The sequence below is a fragment of the Manis javanica genome, chromosome 2, assembly GCF_040802235.1.
Source record: "Manis javanica isolate MJ-LG chromosome 2, MJ_LKY, whole genome shotgun sequence".
In the NCBI taxonomy this organism is placed as follows: domain Eukaryota; kingdom Metazoa; phylum Chordata; class Mammalia; order Pholidota; family Manidae; genus Manis; species Manis javanica.
The window spans coordinates 26,174,614-26,190,271 of NC_133157.1; the positions used below are offsets into that span (position 1 = coordinate 26,174,614).

Below are 15,658 nucleotides of genomic sequence, written 5' to 3' on the forward strand. Positions count from 1 at the left end.
CCATTTGCAACAACATAGATGGATCTATAGGATATTATGCTCAGTGATACAATCCAGGCAGAGAAAGACAAATACCATATGATTTCACTTATTTGTGGAATATAAAAAACAAAATGAACAAAATCACAGTAGATGCATAGACACTAAGAAGTGCCTGGTGGTTACCATGGGGAAGGGATTGGGGTAGGTAGAGCGGAGTGTGAGGAGCATAAAGGGGCACAAAAATTCCCAGTCATAATATAAGTTGGTCACGGGGATGGTAGTACACATGGAGAATATAGTCAATAATTCTGTAACATCTTCCTATGTTGACAGATAGTAACTGCACTAATGGGGATGAGGACTTAATATGGTAACTGTTGAATCACTGTGTTGTATACTTGAAACAAATATGACTGTATATTAATGATACTTTAGTAAAAAATTTTTTTAAAAAGAGGAAGGAATATACCCCTTTTCCCCCCTTCCTCCTTCCTGCCTTCCTATTCATTGCAGTGTAGTCCTGGTGGCCAAAGTTCAACAGATATCTTAGGCCAAGAGGCAGGCTGGCATGCCTAGCACTGCACAACAACAGCACATAAGAAACCTAAGTTCCTGACACCATGCAGAGCTGCACCTGCACTGTCCTGACTACCACCAGTCTTCCATATAAATGGAAATGCAAGGCTTGCTTGTGTTAGCCACTGATGTTTGGGTTCTCTATTCTCACAGTTTAATCTTCATAGGATTAGTGTTCACCACTAAACTCCCCTTTTTGCCTGTGTCAAGCAGCAGTAGCTCATGTTCTCCATCCTAGCCTCTGAGATATAGGATAGTTTCAGCCAGAGGTCTACTCGATTTCCATTTTCCACTAAACCCATTTCCTCCAAAACCCTATGTCAGTGCTCCTCTAGGAATCACCTTGTGGCCTTGTTTGAAATGCAGTTTGCTGAGAGTTTCTAGTAGCAGGCCTGGGAGGAAGCCCAGGAGTCTGCATTTTAGGATGTATCTTCAGTGATTGTGATGTAAACGGTTTGTGGACCAAATACTGAGAAACACTGCTCAAGTTTTGTTGCGTCATATTTTGCTAATTTATAACATTATGAAATCAATCTTACAGAAAAATAAAATGAGTAATATAACAAATCTTAGTATCTATATTGTAGCTTTCTCAAATTTTACTTAACTGCTGTAAAGTATTCCACACTATATGAATAAATCAAAGTTTACCTGTTCTTCTGTTGATGGACATCTATGTTTTTTCCAAGCTTTGGCCATTAACAAAAAACTTTGAAACAAACATTCTTGAATACAGGTCCTTGTGCATACTTGGGGAAATTTAAAATGTACTCTATATAAAAGTTCACTACCATTATCACAATTATACAGGTCTTCATAAATTATACCACCTTCATCACAATTATTACACACACGGTTCTACCTTGAAATATTACAACAGCCCTGAGAAGCTGTATGAAGGAATGATAACCTTTGCAAAGCCTTTCTAGCAGCAGCTCTTCTTCCTCCAATTGTTCTTGTCACAAATTTGCATGTTCTTTCTCTGTACCATATATTCATGTGTCTCTATAGTGCACATTGATAACATCTGGTTATGGTGGATATTGCTATTTCCCAACTGATATCCCCTTGTCCTTTTTTTATTATTACCAAAACATCAGTTTTGTTAGGGATATGCCCAGTTTTAAAAAACAATCACACTACTCTCTATCTCCCATGTAGCTAGGCAGGGACATGGGAGGGTTGGGGGTAGGAGACTCTGGCCAGTGAGACTACATGGAAATCTGCTGGGGAGTCTGTTGGGCAGTTACTGAAAAGTCCTATTTTATTGAAACCTGTGCTGTCCCCTTCCTCCTCCTTTTCCTCTTGTATGTAACAGGGTGAGAGGCTGGAGGTATAGCCCCACCTTGAACCATGAGACTGAGGCCATGTGTGGAATCTGGTGAAGTAAAAAGATAGGAGGAACCTGAATACTTGATGGCATTGGGGAGCCTGCATACAACCCCAAGTGCCCACCTCTAAGGCTCCTGGTTACACAGGAGAAAGAAACCTGTGTTTGATTAAGTGTTTGTAATCTCGTTTGTGTTCTGTGCAGACAGATACAGTCCCTAACTGATACTAAGATTTCACTTCATTTATTGGTGTTTGCTTTCTTTCAGTCCTTTATGGACTGATCTCTCTTTTTAGAGAGATTAGAACAGATTCTTGGGGTGGTCTGCATATAAATGGTGATAGGAGAATGGGAATGGTGATAGGGAATTTGAGGCCATGCCAAATCCATTTGAATAATCCAAATTGAATTATTCAGATTCAGTGCCATAGGGACTAATTTTTACCTTAATCTGTTAGAAAATGGCTTTGGCCAAGAATGTAAATTAGTAATCATATGTGAAATACTGATTTAAACACTGCCTTCATAAACTTAGACTTCTGTGTATTTAAGTTTTAAATAGTAACATAAACCTAACATTTACAGTAAGACTGTATATAATATTCACCTATTTCCTTCAAAATTAGTGGTCATTTCTAGGGTTGGAAATTAAAATGATATGGAAAGAGGTGTTGATAGTTCTGCTGAAATGTATCCAAACTGTACCATTTTGAATATGATGCATTAGTGTTCACTGACATTTCATTTGGCTCCTATAAGCAAGCATCTTCCTGGTAAATGCACACTTTTATGCTTGGCTTCAGTAATGCTGAGCTACCTCACAGGAGGGCTTTGCAGAAATACTAATGAGCATGAATCTCATGCACTTTGCAAATATAAAAGTGCTATGAAAATACACAGAACATTAATATGGCATCATCTAGGCTGAAACATGCCATCAATGCAACTCTAAAGGAGGCATCAAAGTATTACACAGTACTCATCTAGCTATGCTCAATGGACACCAAAGCTAAAAATCTGGATTGTGTTTTGGAAGCACCTTGAGATGATAGATAATTTTAATTTTTAATTGTTATTTTTTAGTGGTGTTTTGATATAACTTTACCTCTGAGTTAAACAATACTTCACTTGAGAGTGTCAGGTTCATATTTATAGTGCAGTCATTCATACAGAATGAGTTACACTAATAAATGAATCAATAGTTTAATAGTAATAGGTTATAGATGAGCTACTACTAATGAAAATTCAAAAAACATTTAAAATTCATCTTAAAAAATAAAGTATGGCCTGAACTCCCTCCAAATAAGGCATTCTTTGCTTTCCCAGCAACACAGTTCATTCATTAATTCAACAAATATTTAGATGACTACTATAGGACAGGCATGGGAGAGGTGTTTTGGGGATTAAAGAGCAACATATAAGAAACAACATGTATGGCAACATACACAACCATATATATATATCTAAAGACATCCTGTATACTCTTGATTGCTATTAAAGAGAACCAATAACAGAAGGGCCTCAGAGAAATAGAAGAGGCAGTCTAGAATAAGGAGAAGATATAAATAATGCCATAGTCTATTCCAATAAGGGCTTTGAGATGGAAGGTGAAAATTTGGGGATTGCTCCCTGTAACAGTTGGCAAATCACTGCAGTGCCTTAGGAAGAGAAGTGAGGCCAGGGAGGGATACAACTGTAATGCTCAATGGGATGGAGGATTTGAGATAATGAATCAGAGATGAACTTCCACCATGTATGGTTTGAGAACATGTTTTCCAGTGACCACCTGCTCTGATCAAGAGGACTTTAAACTGACTATGGAGGGGGAGGAGAAAGATGCCTAAACATACCTGTTAAACAAGTTACCATGGAGCAGTTATAGCATTGAGAGAAGAAGAAGGTTTGGGAGTTGCCCAGTGAGTCACCTGAGAAAATAATTGGGAAGAAAATTGGAAATGATACTTAGAGCTTCAGATATCCATATGCTAGTGGGCTATGCATAGGTAATATACAATGTGCACTTGAAATGATAACAGAGGACAGTAAATATAGTCTCTTAAGGTACATTGAGCTGTGGTAGTACAGGAATCAACCTGCTGGATGCCAATCCCTATTGCTTCAGATAAAAGGACTTCTAGAATACTGAACGTAAATCACCTAGCATGGTGCCTAGCACAGGGTAGTTATTATTTGGAGTAGAAAAAAATAGCAATAAAGCCCTTGTAAAATCCTGATCTTTTCTTCACCCCTACTCCCATCTCAGTAAATGCACCATAATTTATCCAGTTTTGCAAGCCTAGAAACATAGCATTCTCCTACCTTTTCAAAGCAAACACCAAATCTTACTGCTTTCACCTCATGAATGGTAGTGGTGCCCATCCACTTCTCTGTTATACAACCATCACCTCTGGGTCTATTCCAGTAGTTTCCTAGCAAGTGTCCCCAGTTCTGCTCTTACTTCACTTCCATCCATTCCCCATCATGCAGTCAGGCCCTTTTAAAACAAAATCCATTCATGTCTCCTCCTATGTAAAACCCATCCCATCTCCCATCACAGGGTAAAGACAAAGATAATACTTTAACACAGCTTACAGCACCCATGTGTACTGACCTACCTGTCTCTAGCCTCGTCTCTCTCTCTCTTTGTCCACCACCTTTCAGCTCCTGAAGTATGTCAGGTTCTTTCTTGCCTTAAAACCTTTGAAAACATTATCTAAAACGCTTTCCTCTGTCACTTTGCCTAGTTCATTCCTGATTATCCTTCAGATCGCAGTTTACCTGCTGGTTTCCTCTGGGAAATCCTGACCTCCCACACTAAGGCAGTTCTCTTAGTAAACATACTTGTAGTATGTTCTGCTTTTCCTCCTCACAGTTTGTAAATAGGCTTTTTGTAAGATCATTTATTTAATAGCTCTCTCTCCCACTAAACTATAAACATAAGGGCAGGGACTGTGTCTATTTTGCTATATAGCCTTGAGACTTAGCAAAATGCCAAACAAATGGTGAAATTACACACTATATGCTTGATAGATAACCAAAACATCTATCATCTAAATCTGATTTAAAGACTGGATTAAAAAAAAAACATTATGGCACAGGGTACTGATGGTGGGAGAGGTTGTTGGAGGGGGCAGGGAGGATATTAGAACTCTATACTTTCAATTAAGTTTGCTGTGAACCTAAACTGCTCTAAAAATGAAGTCTAGTAAAATTTTTTAAAACCTATTGTAGAATAGTTCAAACATATGCAAAATTAGAATAGTATAATGAATCCCCACGGACCTGCCACCATAGATTTTTAGTATCATTTGAGTGTTTGGCATGACTAGTGAAATCATTTACTTTTAAATTGACTTCATATTTCACTACTGACATAAGAATAAAAAGATTTATACTAACCTAATTAAAAAATGGGCAGTGGAACTGAACAGACAGTTCTCCAAAAAAGAAATACAGATGGCCAACAGACACATGAAAAGATGCTCCACATCGCTAATTATCAGAGAAATGCAAATTAAAACCACAATGAGGTATCACCTCACACCAGTAAGGATGGCTACCATCCAAAAGACAAACAACAACAAATGTTGGTGAGGTTGTGGAGAAAGGGGAACCCTCCTACACTGCTGGTGGGAATGTAAATTAGTTCAACCATTGTGGAAAGCAGTATGGAGGTTCCTCAAAATGCTCAAAATAGACTTACCATTTGACCCAGGAATTCCACTCCTAGGAATTTACCCTAAGAATGCAGGAGCCCAGTTGGAAAAAGACAGATGCACCCCTATGTTTATCACAGCACTCTTTACAATAGCCAAGAAATGGAAGCAACCTAAGTGTCCATCAGTAGATGAATGGATAAAGAAGATGTGCTACATATATACAATGGAATATTATTCAGCCATAAGAAGAAAACAAATCCTACCATTTGCAACAACATGGATGGAGCTAGAGGGGATTATGCTCAGTGAAATAAGCCAGGCGGAGAAAGACAAGTACCAAATTATTTCACTCACATGTGGAGTATAAGAACAAAGAAAAAACTGAAGGAACAAAACAGCAGCAGAATCACAGAACCCAAGAATGGACTAGCAGGTACCAAAGGGAATGGGGCTGGGGAGGATGGGTGGGTAGGGAGGGATAAGGGGGGGGAGAATAAAGGGGGTATTATGATTAGCATGCATAATGGGGGGGTGGGAGAAAGGGGAGGGCTGTACAACACAGAGAAGACAAGTAGTGATTATACAACATTTTGCTATGCTGATGGACAGTGACTATAAGGGGATTTGTGGGGAGGACCTGGTATAGGGGAGAGCCTAGTAAACATAATGTTCTTCATGTAATTGTAGATTAATGATAAAAAAAAGAAGAAAAAAAAGAAAGAAAAGCGGGATTACTCTCTGATAGGATAAAACTAACTGCAAATCACCAATTAATGCATGCTTTAAATATCCTTAATTTTGATCACTTAAAGGGTGTCAGATGATCAGCTATGGATGTATATTTTTCTGATAATATTCCTTTCTCTTAAAAAAAAAAGCAGTTCCTGTGTGGTGATCTCCAATAAGTTCTTCACAATGGTATAAAGGGCATATCAAAGTGTGGGCAAAGGGTTTGTTTGTGTTTATACAGAGGATCAAAGCCTAATTTGGCTACCCAGAAAACAAATTAAGATACGATATGAAGAAGAACTTCCAACATCAACCTTTCCTGGAAGAGTCATTCCAGAAGATGATCATCAAAAAACAAAGATCCTGGTGCTGTTGCAGTTGTAGCTGCATTCGTCCCACCGGTTCCTGGACTTGCCATTGGAATGAAGAAGGAGATATCTAAGCTGGCCTGTGCATACAGTAAAACAACAAATTTAACTGGATCTATACTGTCGGAACTCAACCAAGAATTAGGAGAAGTGCAAGTTGCAGCGCTCCAAAATCTTGTGACTATAGACTATCTACTGTTAAAAGAACATATGGGATGTGAACAGTTCCCATGAATGTGTTGTTTTAATTTGTCTGATTTTTCTCAAACTATTCAAACTCAGTTAGACAATATCCATCATATCACTGATAAGTTTTCACAAATGCCTAGCGTGCCTAACTGGTTTTCTTGGTTTCACTGGATATGGCTGGTAATTGTAGGTCTGCTTTGGTTATGTAGCTGTATTCCTATTATGTTAATGTGTGCATGCAATTTAATTAGTAATTTAAAACCTGTACATGCTTATGTTACACTACAAGAAGATATGTCAAAGAAATAATCAATCTTCCCATGTTTTCTTCCGTCTGCTCCTTCTATAGCTTCTCTTCTTCCTTCATACTTAGAACCCCTAAGTAGAATTCGTGCCTCATATCGAAATTACCGAGTATCATAATTCTTCCAAGTGGTAAAGATACCTCAAGACAAATGCTGGGCATAGAAGCCACAGGGCATAAATCTGCAAAAAAGTAAAAAACTAACCTTTTCAAACAATATTGCTTCTCTCTCACTTGCCAACTTTACATTTCCCTGTATGGCCCCAGAAGATGACTGGTTAGCCAGAGACGGGTAAGATTCCTCAAGGGAGGAACAACCTAAGACAGGCACAGTTGCAGGGGGGCCATCAGGTGAGAAATTGGGGATCAACAGAGGTGAGGCCTAGAACCTCATGCCCCCTGTTTTGAGAGAAATCTTCTGCATCCGTGGATGTTTTGTTGCCCTTGTCTAGCTTGGATTAATACTTAGTCTATAGGCACACACCTGATCATCTACATTTGCCCTCTTGCAGCATTAAACTATGTTTTCTACCTTTATCTTGCATCTACCTACCACTTCAGCATTTTATTAAAAATAATAACAACAATAATAATAAGGGAGAAATGTGGGATTCACATGTAAATCAAGTATAAAAATCAAACGAATAATCATAATTGACCTGACTGTTTATAGTTCATGATGCGTGATCAAAACCGAAAGTTTCTGTGATGACTGCCCTTGCACTGTTCACCATGTAAGAACTTATTCACTATGTAAGAACTTGTCCACCATGTAAAAACTTGTTCGTTATGCTTCAGAAGATTGGAGACTGTTGAGAATTAGGCTTGGGGTTGATTAATGATTATGCATTGAGTCCCCTATACAGAATTTTATTGTTGTTAACAACTATGATCAATAAATATGAGAGATGCCCTCTCAAAAAAATAAAAAGATTTATACTTAATATAACCTGTATAAATGATAAATGATAATTCCTTTTTTAAAGGGCATAATACAAGCCTTCACATTTTGTACTTTTCAGTCCCTAAAGGATACTAGTTTACTTTCAGAGCTATCTGGTTTCACTGGAACAGGAGGGGTACATGGTGTTGGCCACTTCAGTATGTTGTTTGGGCATCAGAGTACAGTGGTCCCCTTGAGGATCTGAAATCAACATGAAAACCCTAATTCATTTCAATAATCACTCACCCTTACACTTCAGCACTTTGAGACAAAAGCAAAGACAATTAGCCACTGTGAGCTATACAAGAAAAAAGCCTTGAAAACAGAATGACTAAGATGTTTACCCAAAGAAATACTTACAGTTCCTTGAATGTGTAGGAATTTCCATCCTGCTTTCCATTTCCCAGGCTCATGCATTTGCGGTCTGTCTGTCCAGATGATGCCTCTGGCTTGATCTAGGAAAATCTACTTACCCTTTATATCTCAATTCAAGTGACCCCTCCCCCAGGAAGCCATTGCTGACCCTCTTACTCGCACCCCAATATAGATGGCTTTCTCTATTTCAGGGTTAATCCTTTGCTAATTTTTGACCCTGTACTTAATATACTTTTACTTTCTGTCTTATCTGTTGTTTGTAAGCCATGTGTGAGCAAAACCATTGAACTGTTTAAAGAAGCATTATAATGTAGAAATTAAGCAACATATAAGCTTCAGAGTTATGAGACCTGGGTTCAAATAATGATCCTAGGACTTACTGGCTGTGAGGCCCTAGGCAACTTGCTGAATCTGAGTCCCAGTTTTGTCACATTTTAAGTGAAGATACTGCTACCTACATCATAGAGTTGTCATGAGTGTTGTGGGAAATTATGGACATAAAGCACTTAGAAGAATGAGCGCCTAGCACATCATTAGTGCTCAATAAAGATATGTTAAAAGAAAGAAAGGAAAATAGAGGAAGGCAGAGGAGGGAATGCTCTCATAGAAAGTGAACATATGAAAAATCACCACAACTGTTAACAGATTCTAATCTTGAGGATTGCTCTTCTCTATTTACCTATGGCCAAATTAGAGAGACTTTCACATTTGAAGTACATATATTGCAGTCTGTCTTTTTTGGAGAAGAACATGCTTTCCAATTCTTTTTACACTGTTTCCCTGAGGGGGAATGCACAGACCTGCTTTTCCATTTTTCCTTATCAGCTGATAGGATTTTCATCTTTCAATTGTTCTTTTTATCTTTGGGCTCACTCATTCTGGATGGATTTCATATCCTTTATTAATCTGAAAGTTGTATTTACTGGGCATTTATTAGTACAGAGCATTACAGCTAACACAAATATGAAATAATATGGTATTTTCAATTTTGCTTCCTATTTGGCAAGATTAACCATGTAGAAGGCAAAGGGGTAGGGTCGGAGACTCAGTATATGTATCTCATTTACTTGGGCATCTCGTTGCTGGAACAGGGGATCTGGAACAGGTACTCTTATCTTTCTCAGAAAACTCCACTTTAAGCACCTGCTGTATGCCTGGCACTGCAGTAGACATTGCAGGGGACACTGAGGGAAGTAAGGTTCACCTCTTGCCCTTAAGGAGCTGACCACTGAGTTGGGGGATTAGACACTGAGAAAATTATAAACTGAAGAAAATGCCACAGGAGAAATACAAGGAAAAGTGTTCAAGGTTTCAAAAAAGGAAAAGGATGTATCAGGTTGGGGATATTACAAAAGGCTTTATTTATTCATTCAATAAAAAATATATATTGGGTGCCTATTATATGCAAGGCATTAAACTAGCTAATAAAAATAAGAGATAAATGAGTCAATTACCTAGCCACAAAGACTTAATAATAAAGTAGGAGGAACAGATATGTAAACTGTTATCATTCACCTATTCATTCATTTATTCAACATTTATTGAGTGCCTGTTAAGTTCAGAGCTCAATAATTAAATAAACATGGCCCTTGAGGTAAAAGAACCCATAGATTAGTTCAGGAGATAGGGGTGTGAACAAAAAATTTCAATACAGTATGTTAGGTGCCATGATAGGTATGTTGAAAAATTATGAAGTCACAAGGTGGAGGGTGAAAGGACAGTTAATTCTGGGGTCAGGAAGGTTTCTGAGTGAAACAAAATGGAAGGGGTATTAGAGGATGAAAGACTGCCACGTGGTTGTTGAGAGGTGGGAGAAAGAGTGTTTGAGGCAGGTTGTACTGCACATCTAAAATAAGAAGCAAGAGTATAGAGATGTCTTGGAGATGTGAAGACAGATAGTGGGGGGCTTTTAAACCTTGAAGCTGAAAGAATGGAATGTGAGGGTGCAGTGACTTCTCAAGGACCCAGTGAATAACTGAGCCCAGGAGGGCAAGGAGGGAATGTCAGGGGAAGGATCACCATGGGCAGGTGTCCTGTAGTCTGAAACGATGCGTAGGAACTTGTTAGGAAACCAAAAAAAGCATTCAGTTAGGAGAAAAGATGTTCCCTTTTCTTGGATTATGACAGGTATAAATAACGGAGGAAAGGAATTCCAGAAAGAGAAGCAGCTTGAGCCAAAGGCAGAAAGCTCACACACATATATAACTGAAGAGTAGTGAAAATCTATGGAAGCAGCTTTTCTTGTGTTTCTAAGCTCAGTTCCCTCTAGGTGTCTAGCCTGACTCTGACCCTCATACAAATTAACATAACAGGGATGTCCTCTATCTACTTCTTTCTCTTTACCATGGGTGGGTCTTGGGTATTCAATGTATTTTTGAAGTTAGGAGACAAAACCTGTTTTTAAGGCCTCCAGATCAACAGTGACTGCTACATTGCTTAAGGGCCCTGTGACAAAAAGGACCCTGAGGCTTCAATGCCAAAGTGACCCCTGAGCCCAGCTCCTTCTTCCAGACTGACTCATACCAAGGTCTCTGTCCTTCGTTGGGGGTTGGGGAGGTCAAAAAAGAATATGCCTGTTCTCTACTTTAGAGCTTGAAACGAACTGAGTAGTAACACCAGGAGGCAGACCACTGATCAAAATATCAGCTTCATTTACTCATAAAGCTGACCTGAACAGTGTGGCTTGACTTGTGGCCAAATGAGTTTCCTGAAATGCCCCTCTGATTTGCTTATTCTGCAAAGCTGCAAGCTTCTCACGATGTAGGGCAAAGCCTGCTTGTCCAGGCTCACCACAAGGCAGCCCAGAATGCAAGTGTCCTGTGGAGAAGCTAGCTGTAAAAGGATAGAGAGAGAAAAGGCAGGGGCAGGTTCACCACTCAGGTACGTTATCCCTTCTCTTGGGGTGGGGAGAAACTCAGAGTTCCTGCATACTTTTCCTTTTTGGGGGAGTGACATGGAAATTCCCTTCTTGTTGTAGAATGTGAAAAGCAGGGAATAACTATTAATATCCCTTGTACCACACACACTCATTTCACCTTCCTTACCCTTGTAGGATTTTTATTTTCTATCACCTGACTAAATACTTAGTCATTTACTTCTAAGTGGTAAATCCATCTCAGGTCTGCAAATTCCTTAAGGTTGGAGAGCATTATTATTATTATTTTTTAAATCTCTTCCATCTCAGACTAGGAAGAATGAAGGGTAGGAAGGATAGAGGAAGAGTGGGAGGGAAGAATAGACCTGTGGTTGGTAGTGATTCCCAGTGACTGGCTCCTCAGCTTTGCTCTGCCTCCAGTCTGCCCCCTCAGCTGGAGTCAGTGTCTTTCACTACAGGACTTGGGACCAAACCTGAGGGTTGTGGCTCCTTGCCTCATTGCAAGTCACCCTGTTTCTAGAAGGGGTCTCCTGCTGCCCTGAGATACAGTCTGTGCCAAATAATGGGCTTGCTTGAATTCTGTTTACTCCTGTTAGCCCTCCTGGAGATTGAATAATCTACCAGAATCTTCACTCTTAGGACAGAATCCTTGTTTTGGCCTCTTATGTTGTCTATCTGGGCTGATGCCTCAGCTTCCTCTTCTCTTTTTCCAGGCCTCCCCTCCTGGAGGAGCCCTTCCCTGACCATTTATACTATTCTCAGCAGATTTTTGAGCTTCTGCCTTCTCCTTCTGGTTTGGTCTGATGCTACTAGATCCCTGGTTCTGACATCAAGAGGCTGATTTCTCTGAACAAGGACATTAGCACTACCACACATCCTAAGCATGGCTGTCATTTGAGAAAGTCACCTAGAAAGGTTGCATTACCTGATGAGTCCAGGGATGCTATTGTTCAGGAACTTTTCTGAAGTTCCTCTGTTGTAATTTCATGGAGTAACAGAGCAAGACAGGACCCTAGACTTCCCCTCACGCCCACCCCTGGTTCTGCCTTCCATTTTGTCTGTGGAAACACTGAGACTTTGGAACTTAGGACACCACAGAGAACATGCATCTAATTACAGGAGAGGCTGAAACCTGCCCTCTGCTTCCCTACTACTGTCCTTCAGAAACTCTTCAGTGACTCTCCTTCAGAGCCAGCTTAAAATCTACATAAGAAGTGATCTCATAACTCTAGAGCAGTGGTGGTTATCTTTACTGAATCGCGGAGTCCTTGGGGAATCTGATAAAAGCTGAAGATATGCTCCCTCAGGAATACAAATACACTCAAAACTTCCACACACTCCAGGGTGAGAATCACAGCCCTATGGAAACAAATACCTTCTTTCAAATTTCAACAGGAACTATAATGCTGTATGACTGCCTTCCCCACCGTCTAGACCTGCATCTAAAAAGACTTCTGGCTTTTCCCAAATATCAAATCTCTGAAGGAACGAGATGTTCCAGGGCTGAGGAGGCAAAAAAGAATATGCTGTAAGCTCAAAGGCATTTCCACAAAGAGCATTCCAAAGATGTTTGAAGAAAGCCAGGGTCCCTGGAAAGTGCAGCTTCTCCATATGACCACCTGAAGGAGGACAGCATCTGTTCCAGTCCTGGTCTGCTCTTAAACAATCAATCCCTTTACCTCTCAGGCAAAGCTCATATGGAGGCTTTGGTGTGATAACTTCCTGCTAATTCAGGGAGGGAGAATTCCAAAGCTTAGCACATAACTCTTGCTCCTTTAGGCTTTAGGGACCACTCCAGGAAGTTATGCGCTGCTTCTATTCTGCCGCAAGGCTTGTATAAACCTACATCTTATTTTTATCTCTACCTCTTCCAGTAGAATATGAGTACAGACCTGAAGAGTGGACACTGGATTCATGAATTTCATCATTTGACATCTACTAAGAGGCCATTGTGTGTTAGCACTGCAGATATAGGAGTGAACAAAATAATGCTTCAGACTTTAAAGAAAGGCAGTCAAGCAAGAAATCACATGACAAAGGGTGCTCTGGGAAATACAGGGTGCTTTACAGTCCAACCTCACCCTTTGGGGAAAGGCGCCTTTTAAAAAGCTAAGATGTGATGTATATCTATCTATGGCCCAGCACAAAGTATGTGCCCAATCTTAAACATTTCCCTAGGCAAAATCCTCTGTGGTTGTTGGATGGCTCACTCACTGAGGACAATTGCTCACTAATTTAAGAGTGGCTGTGGTGAACCAGGGCCTGACTATTCAGAAAGCCAGCTGCATCAGGCCTAGCTGCTTATCTCCTTTAGCTCTTTCAGAGACATCTGAAGTAGTGGAAAAAAGTAGATTTAGAACTCCTACAGACTGTGGTCATGGGTCTTTGTCACCGACTACATTCATGAACTCTTTCACTGCCCTTTACTGTTGCCACCTCCCAAAGCTCAGGAAGCTATGAAAGCCCTTCGTGAATCTCAGGTCATTATCTATCTATCTGTCTATCTATATCTATCATTTATGTATCTGTGTATCTATGAATCTATCATCTATCTTTCTAATCTATCTATCTATCCATACATGTAATGTATGGCCTAGCTGGTCCCAGCTTTGCAGGAAAGGAGGGCGCGGTAATCATAAATTTAAGAGAACTGACGATGGCATCGCTTTGTGGGGCCTGTACATCAAGCCTTTTGCTGCCTCACATGACATGGATTTGGCAGGGAGGGGGCGGTCTGAATTCCTAAAAGGCCTTGGCTGAGAAGCTCTAGCGGATTTCACAACACAGAAGGAAAAGACTTGCCACGAAAAGTCAGGGGAGGGAGGAGGAGGGATGCGGACGGCAATTCTGCAAATCAGTAAGGGGTAAGAGGTGGGAGAGTCCCGAAGGGCAGATGGGCCAGGACGAGAAGAATCCCTGATTATCGGACAGCTCCCTCCAACTTGCCGCTAACAAACGCCACCCCAAAACCCTATTACCTCAAACTTGAGTGGCGCACTACGCGCGTACCCCCAGCGCGTCCTGAGACGTGCGGATGCAGCAGGGGCCGCCCAGCCGCCCGCTCAAGCGTGCTGCTCGCGCCGTTGCCAAACTCTAGAAGCTTCTGAGCGGCGTCCAGGTCTTCTCCCTACTGTGTCTCCGTATGCTCGGTGCTCAGTCCACAGCAACTTCAGAGTCCGTAGGCGGCTGGGGAATTGTGGGGGCGGGAAGAAACCAGTCTAGAGGCAGTAGGGTCTAGAACTACAACTCCTAGCAGACCCCGCGCCCGCCCCGCCTTCTGTGGGATGGGAGGGCTGAGCCCCCCCCCCCACCCCCGCGGCTTAAAGCGGCGAGATTCCCAGGCGGCTGCGACTGCTAGGCTCGGAGCCGCTGCTTTCTGTTCAGTTGGGCGGGGTGGGGGGGCACGGTAGTGTCCTTCCGTTTTTCCCTGTTGGTACGTGAACTAGCAAACCCCACAAGACAAGAGCCAAACGCGTTTAGAAGCTTCTCTCGAATTCCGCAGCTCTTCTGCTTCACAGATTATGAACTGTGATTTAGCGAATGAGAACCTGAAAAATAGCTTGTGTGTTAAATTTCTGTAAGATGAATTCTTGTCCCTACCATGTAAGAGTAACTTTATTTTCTTTTCCAATATTTCAGGTAGCAGTCAGTGGCTGATGTTTAGTCTTACTTATTTTCTCTAAAGACTCAACACAATGAATAAGAGGGAAGTCTATTTTAAAAAATCATGTAGTAAATTATACTGAAAAAGTGAAAGCTTATTTGCTGATTTAGTCAATTTTCTATTTTAATTTTCTGAGTTTTAAGTTTTGTAATGAGGTGTCTTTAAAATGTAGCACACTTGAAATCCTGTTTTAAGGTGCAGATTTTAAAATTTATTTATAATCATAACCTAATCTTTTAATAGGATGTAGGAGGGGTGAACATGCTATTTTTAACTTCTTGCTGTAGGGAGGCAAAAAATGACAGTTCTTTGATAACATGAAGAATAGCTGTCAGAATAGTGCTATTGGGAGCCTAGGTCCTCATGACTACCATGGGTTTCTTGAATGGAATAGTTACTGTGTTAAGACTGATTAAAAATTTTATTGGCTTAAGGCATTAAAAGTTCCCTACTCTATTTCTACCTCAAGTCCTAACGCTGATTTCTTAGAGCCACTAATAAACCACCTCCACATGCTAACAAAGAACTCCTTTTGTTTTTGCAAACAAGTACATTTTAATGGCCTCAAAAGGAATCAATTCAGAACTTAAATGCCAAATAGTTTAAGAGTTCGTTTTTTTTCTTTGTTTTTGGGCATCTTCAACTTCAGCTTGCTGAACTTTAT

At 40.5% G+C, this 15,658-nt stretch overlaps 1 long non-coding RNA gene across 4 annotated transcripts in view; it reads right to left on the reverse strand.

Moving 5' to 3' along the window:
- Positions 1–14,699, reverse strand: part of LOC118966932 (uncharacterized) — a 40,744-nt gene extending 26,045 nt beyond the window's left edge. For 2 of the 4 annotated variants that reach the window (XR_012126969.1, XR_012126968.1), the window contains exons 1-2: positions 14,309–14,699; positions 6,591–11,287 (exon numbers count right to left, since the gene is read on the reverse strand). This is a non-coding gene — a long non-coding RNA (uncharacterized lncRNA). The remainder of the gene's footprint in view (positions 1–6,590; positions 11,288–14,308) is intronic. The other 2 variants (XR_012126971.1, XR_012126972.1) reach the window with 2 other exon arrangements.
- Between the last annotated feature and the right edge of the window lie 959 nt (positions 14,700–15,658).